The 7,500-nt window shown below is 47.8% G+C and overlaps 1 long non-coding RNA gene across 2 annotated transcripts; it reads right to left on the bottom strand.

The window, feature by feature from the left end:
• Positions 1 to 4,620: 4,620 nt before the first annotated feature.
• LOC127922482 (uncharacterized) lies at positions 4,621 to 6,357 on the bottom strand. 2 transcript variants are annotated; one of them, XR_008111518.1, is made up of 4 exons: positions 6,265 to 6,357; positions 6,085 to 6,194; positions 5,442 to 5,595; positions 4,621 to 4,688 (listed from the first exon to the last, which is right to left on the bottom strand). It is a non-coding gene; the product is annotated as an uncharacterized LOC127922482 (long non-coding RNA). The 2 variants fall into 2 exon arrangements; XR_008111517.1 differs by lacking the exon at positions 4,621 to 4,688 and adding an exon at positions 5,043 to 5,147.
• Positions 6,358 to 7,500: the final 1,143 nt, after the last annotated feature.

Raw genomic sequence — 7,500 nt, 5'->3', positions numbered from 1 at the left:
AGGGGGAGATGAGGAGGAGGAGGAGGAGGAGGAGGAGAAGGAGGAGGAGGAGGGAGAGGAGGAGGTGGAGGAGGAGGGAGAGGAGGAGGAGGAGGAGGAGGAGGAGGAGGAGGAGGAGGAGGAGGGAGAGGAGGAGGAGGAGGGAGAGGAGGAGGTGGAGGGAGAGGAGGAGGGAGAGGAGGAGGAGGAAGGAGGCGGAGGAGGGAGATGAGGAGGTGGAGGGAGAGGAGGGGGAGGAAGGAGGAGGGAGATGAGGAGGAGGCGGAGGAGGGAGAGGAGGGGGTGGAGGGAGAGGAGAAGGGAGAGGAGGAGGAAGGAGGAGGGAGAGGAGGAGGAGGAAGGAGGAGGATGAGGAGGAGGGAGAGGAGGAGGCGGAGGAGGGAGAGGAGGAGGTGGAGGGAGAGGAGGAGGGAGAGGAGGAGGAGGAAGGAGGAGGGGGAGGAGGAGGATGAGGAAGAGGAAGAGGAGGTGGTGGGGGGAGAGGAGGAGGAGGAAGAAGGAGAGGAGAGGAGGAAGAGTAGAAGGAGAAGGAGGAGGAGGAGGAAGAGTAACAAGGAGCAGGGCTAGGAGGAGTAGGACATAGAAGACCAGAGAAACAAGAGGACTAGACAAGAGGATCAGGGAAGAGGAGAATAAGGAACATTACGGGGGTTGTTGGGAGACGTTTTGTGGTGCTTGGAGGCCTGGTGTCTCTGCGACTGGTCAGGATGGTAGGTGTTATAGTGTTGGTAGGGGAGGAAGTTGCTGTTGTTGTTGGCTGAGGAGGACTCCCAGGGAAGGGTCCGCGTGCTTCTCTGCACCTTGACTGATCACAAACAGAGAGAAGCACCACAGGGGATAAGGGGACGGGGACGGGGGACAAGGTGAATGAAACAAGGGTAAACCATGGGTGGGGTGTGGGGGACAAGGTGAATGAAACAAGGGTAAACCATGGGTGGGGTGTGGGGGACAAGGTGAATGAAACAAGGGTAAACCATGGGTGGGGTGGGGGGATGGTGGGGGACAAGGTGAATGAAACAAGGGTAAACCATGGGTGGGGTGGGGGGTGTGTGTGTGGGGGGGGGGACAAGGTGAATGAAACAAGGGTAAACCATGGGTGGGGTGTGGGGGGGGGGGACAAGGTGAATGAAACAAGGGTAAACCATGGGTGGGGTGTGGGGGGGGGGGGGGGACAAGGTGAATGAAACAAGGGTAAACCATGGGTGGGTTTTCAGGAGGATATAACAATCATTTGAATGAAACAGGGGATATAACCATTTGGGGTTGGTTTTCAGGAGGATAAACACATCAAGGTAGATGTGTTCAGTCCAGCAGTGGTTTTCAGGAGGATATAACATATCATTTGATTGGTTTTCAGGAGGATATAACATATCATTTGATTGGTTTTCAGGAGGATATAACATATCATTTGATTGGTTTTCAGGAGGATATAACATATCATTTGATTGGTTTTCAGGAGGATATAACATATCATTTGATTGGTTTTCAGGAGGATATAACATATCATTTGATTGGTTTTCAGGAGGATATAACATATCATTTGATTGGTTTTCAGGAGGATATAACATATCATTTGATTGGTTTTCAGGAGGATATAACATATCATTTGATTGGTTTTCAGGGGATATAACATATCATTTGATTGGTTTTCAGGAGGATATAACATATCATTTGATTGGTTTTCAGGGGATATAACATATCATTTGATTGGTTTTCAGGGGGATATAACATATCATTTGATTGGTTTTCAGGAGGATATAACATATCATTTGATTGGTTTTCAGGAGGATATAACATATCATTTGATTGGTTTTCAGGAGGATATAACATATCATTTGATTGGTTTTCAGGGGATATAACATATCATTTGATTGGTTTTCAGGGGATATAACATATCATTTGATTGGGACACTGGGGGCACAGACGTCAGGTTAAATCAAGGTGCCCAGTCGTCCTATTGCCTTTTCATGGAGGCTTCCAGAAGGGATCACTAAACAACAACGGACTCTTAACAGATTCCCCAGTCAGAGTACATGGTGAATGAATCAGTCTTATCGTCTGGCAGGACATCATCATTTCTAAATTAATTACAGCACGTCAAAACTTCAAATACACTTCAAAACGCTGTCCTATTCCTTTTATAGTACCCCTTCCTTCAAAACACCATCCTATTCCTTTTATAGTACCCCTTCCTTCAAAACACCATCCTATTCCTTTTATAGTACCCCTTCCTTCAAAACACCATCCTATTCCTTTTATAGTACCCCTTCCTTCAAAACACCATCCTATTCCTTTTATAGTACCCCTTCCTTCAAAACACCATCCTATTCCTTTTATAGTACCCCTTCCTTCAAAACACCATCCTATTCCTTTTATAGTACCCCTTCCTTCAAAACACCATCCTATTCCTTTTATAGTACCCCTTCCTTCAAAACACCATCCTATTCCTTTTATAGTACCCCTTCCTTCAAAACACCATCCTATTCCTTTTATAGTACCCCTTCCTTCAAAACACCATCCTATTCCTTTTATAGTACCCCTTCCTTCAAAACACACCATCCTATTCCTTTTATAGTACCCTTCCTTCAAAACACCATCCTATTCCTTTTATAGTACCCCTTCCTTCAAAACACCATCCTATTCCTTTTATAGTGCCCCTTCCTTCAAAACACCATCCTATTCCTTTTATAGTACCCCTTCCTTCAAAACACCATCCTATTCCTTTTATAGTGCCCCTTCCTTCAAAACACCATCCTATTCCTTTTATAGTGCCCCTTCCTTCAAAACACCATCCTATTCCTTTTATAGTACCCCTTCCTTCAAAACACCATCCTATTCCTTTTATAGTACCCCTTCCTTCAAAACACCATCCTATTCCTTTTATAGTGCCCCTTCCTTCAAAACACCATCCTATTCCTTTTATAGTACCCCTTCCTTCAAAACACCATCCTATTCCTTTTATAGTACCCCTTCCTTCAAAACACCATCCTATTCCTTTTATAGTGCCCCTTCCTTCAAAACACCATCCTATTCCTTTTATAGTACCCCTTCCTTCAAAACACCATCCTATTCCTTTTATAGTACCCCTTCCTTCAAAACACCATCCTATTCCTTTTATAGTACCCCTTCCTTCAAAACACCATCCTATTCCTTTTATAGTACCCCTTCCTTCAAAACGCCACCTATTCCTTTTATAGTACCCCTTCCTTCAAAACACCATCCTATTCCTTTTATAGTGCCCCTTCCTTCAAAACTAGGCACCCTATTCCTTTTATAGTACCCCTTCCTTCAAAACCACTGTCCTATTCCTTTTATAGTGCCCAAAACCACTTCCTTCAAAACGCCATCCTATTCTTTTATAGTGCCCCTTCCTTCTCTTCAAACACCATCCTATTCCTTTTATAGCCTTCCTTCAAAACCTATTATTCCTTTTAACCACTAGTACCCCTTCCTTCAAAACACCATCCTATTCCTTTTATAGTACCCCTTCCTTCAAAACTACCATCCTATTCCTTTTATAGTGCCCCTTCCTTCAAAATACCATCCTATTCCTTTTATAGTACCCCTTCCTTCAAAACACCATCCTATTCCTTTTATAGAACCCCTTCCTTCAAAACACCATCCTATTCCTTTTATAGTGCCCCTTCCTGTCTCTAAACACTAGGCTACCTGCCTCTAACCACTAGGCTACCTGCCTCTAACCACTAGGCTACCTATTCCTGTCTCTAACCACTAGGCCACCTGTCTCTAACCACAAGGCTACCTGTCTCTAACCACTTATAGCTACCTGCCTCTAAACCACTACCACCTGTCTCTAACCACTAGGCCACCTGTCTCTAACCACTAGGCTACCTGCCTCTAACCACTAGGCTACCTGTCTCTAACCACTATTACCTGTCTCTAACCACTAGGCCCTTCCTCTAACCACTAGGCTACCTTTTAACCACTAGTACCTGCCTCTAACCACTAGGCTACCTGTCTCTAACCACTAGGCTACCTGTCTCTAACCACTAGGCTACCTGCAAACCACTAGGCCATGTCTCTAACCTTTTCACCACTAGGCCACCTGCCTCTAACCACTAGGCTACCTGTCTCTAACCACTAGGCTACCTGCCTCTAACCACTAGGCTACCTGTCCTCTAACCACTAGGCTACCTGCCTTAACCACTAGGCTACCTGTCTCTAACCACTAGGCTACCTGTCCTTTTACTAGGCTACCTGCCTCAAACCACTAGGCTTTTAACCACTAGGCTACCTGTCTCTAACCACTAGGCTACCTGTCTCTAACCACTAACCTGGCCACTCTAACCACTAGGCCACCTGTCTCTAACCACTAGGCTACCTGTCTCTAACCACTATAGCTACCTGCCTCTAACCACTAGGCTACCTGCCTCTAACCACTAGGCTACCACTAGGCTACCTGTCTCTAACCACTAGGCTACCTGTTCTAACCACTAGCTACCTGCACTCAGGCTACCTGCCTCTAACCACTAGGCTACCTGTCTCTAACCACTTGTCTCTAACCACTAGGCTACCTGCCTCTAACCACTAGGCTACCTGCCTCTAACCACTAGGCTACCTGCCTCTAACCACTAGGCTACCTGTCTCTAACCACTAGGCCCCTGTCTCTAACCACTAGGCTACCTGTCTCTAACCACTAGGCTACCTGCCTCTAACCACTAGGCTACCTGTCTCTAACCACTAGGCTAACCACTAGGCTACCTGCCTCTAACCACTAGGCTGCCTCAACCATTAGGCTACCTGTCTCTAACCACTAGGCCACCTGTCTTAACCACTAGGCTACCTGCCTCAAACCACTAGGCTACCTGCCTCTAACCACTAGGCTACCTGTCTCTAACCACTAGGCTACCTGTCCTCTAACCACTAGGCTACCTGTCTCTAACCACTAGGCTACCTGTCTCTAACCACTAGGCTACCTGTCTCCACTAACCACTAAACTACCTGTCTCTAACCACTAGGCCACCTGTCCTCTAACCACTAAACCACTAGGCTACCTGCCTCTAACCACTAGGCTACCTGCCTCTAACCACTAGGCTACCTGCCTCTAACCACTATGCTACCTGCCTCTAACCACTAGGCTACCTGTCTCTAACCACTAGGCTACCTGTCTCTAACCACTAGGCTACCTGTACCTGTCTCTAACCACTAGGCTACCTGCCTCTAACCACTAGGCTACCTGTCCACTCTAACCACTAACCACCTTAACCACTAGGCTACCTGTCCTCTAACCACTAGGCTACCTGTCTCTAACCACTAGGCTACCTGCCTCAAACCACTAGGCTACCTGCCTCAAACCACTAGGCCACCTGTCTCTAACCACTAGGCCACCTGTCTCTAACCTAACCACTAGGCTAACCACCTGTCTCTAACCACTAGGCTACCTGCCTCTAACCACAGGCTACCTGCTCACCACTGGCTACCTGTCTCTAACCACTAGGCTACCTGCCTCTAACCACTAGGCTACCTGTCTCTAACCACTAGGCTACCTGCCTCTAACCACTAGGCTACCTGCCTCTAACCACTAGGCTACCTGCCTCTAACCACTAGGCTACCTGTCTCTAACCACTAGGCTACCTGCCTCTAACCACTAGGCTACCTGTCTCTAACCACTAGGCCACCTGTCTCTAACCACTAGGCTACCTGTCTCTAACCACTAGGCTACCTGGCCTCCTCTAACCACTAGGCTACCTGCCTCTAACCACTAGGCCACCTGTCTCTAACCACTGGCTCCTGTCTCTAACCACTAGGCTACCTGTCCTAACCACTAACCACTAGGCTACCTGTCTCTAACCACTAGGCTACCTGGCCTACCACTAGGCTGCCTCTAACCACTAGGCTACCTGCCTCTAACCACTAGGCTACCTGTCCTCTAACCACTAGGCTACCTGCCTCTAACCACTAGGCTACCTCTAACCACTAGGCTACCTGTCTCTCAAACCACTAGGCTACCTGCCTCTAACCACTAGGCTACCTGCCTCTAACCACTAGGCTACCTGTCCCACTAACCACTAGGCTACCTGCCTCTAACCACTAGGCTACCTGTCTCTCTAACCACTAGGCTACCTGTCTCTAACCACTAGGCTACCTGTCTCTAACCACTAGGCTACCTGCCTCTAACCACTAGGCTACCTGCCTCTAACCACTAGGCTACCTGTCTCTAACCACTAGGCTACCTGTCTCTCCACTAACCACTAGGCTACCTGTCTCTAACCACTAGGCTACCTGTCTCAACCACTAGGCTACCTGTCTCTAACCACTAGGCTACCTGCCTCTAACCACTAGGCTACCTGTCTCTAACCACTAGGCTACCTGCCTCTAACCACTAGGCTACCTGCCTTCCACAGGCTACCTGCCTCTAACCACAGGCTACCTGCCATTCAACCACTGGCTATGTGATTCTCTGTCCACTAGGCTACCTGCCTCAAACCACTAGGCTACCTGTCTCTCACCACTGGCTACCTGTCTCTAACCACTAGGCTACCTGTCCCTGGCCACAAGGCTTGTGTCTGAACTGTCAAATCTGACCACTGGCTACCTGACTTGTGTCTGAACAGACAGTGGTAGGAATCCCTGTTACTGTCAAATCTGATCCCTTGCCATTTTTGCATATTTGATTCTTGTGTCTGAACGGATATTTCAAATCTGATCCCTGGCCATGTGACTTGTGTCTGAACGGTCAAATCTGATCCCTGGCCATGTGACTTGTGTCTGAACGGTCAAATCTGATCCCTGGCCATGCGACTTGTGTCTGAACGGTCAAATCTGATCCCTGGCCATGTGACTTGTGTCTGAACGGTCAAATCTGATCCCTGGCCATGCGACTTGTGTCCGAACGGTTAAATCTGATTTATTTTCCCTCAAGTGGTTTTTTAGACTGCTATTTGGCATTGTGATAGGGAGCACTACCACCAATCAGCCTAACCCACCGTGCACACACACACACACACACACACACACACACACACACACACACACACACACACACACACACACACACACACACACACACACACACACACACACACACACACACACACACACACACACACACACACACACACACGTCATTACTATGATGTGTGACCGTGTCAGCGTGCCGGCCTGCCACAGGAGTCACCAGGTGTATCCTACAACACATTGGTGCGGCAGGCTTCCGGGTTAAGTGTGGATAATATCACACAAAAGGATATTGAAAATGACAACGTCCATTCTCCCCATTATCACAGATGGCTTAGTGTGATTGGCTGCTTGGCTTGTCTGTCATGTATGTCATCCTATCAGGGGGAAACTGGATTCTGATCCATCCCCCTAGCCTCGCACCAGAATACACTAGTATCTTATCGCATCAGATAACACCAGACAGAGAAAACATTGGAATTCACCAGAAATCTACACACCTTTTCCCAAAGAACCGTTATTATTGTCATAAACATAAGATAAATGTCTCAGTGGGTAACTGTGGCGTTATCGTGAAGCAGT

This window comes from Oncorhynchus keta, unplaced genomic scaffold (genome assembly GCF_023373465.1).
Source record: "Oncorhynchus keta strain PuntledgeMale-10-30-2019 unplaced genomic scaffold, Oket_V2 Un_contig_25860_pilon_pilon, whole genome shotgun sequence".
In the NCBI taxonomy this organism is placed as follows: domain Eukaryota; kingdom Metazoa; phylum Chordata; class Actinopteri; order Salmoniformes; family Salmonidae; genus Oncorhynchus; species Oncorhynchus keta.
Note: the sequence above shows the minus strand (reverse complement) of the source record. Positions and strands in the feature narration are given on the sequence as shown.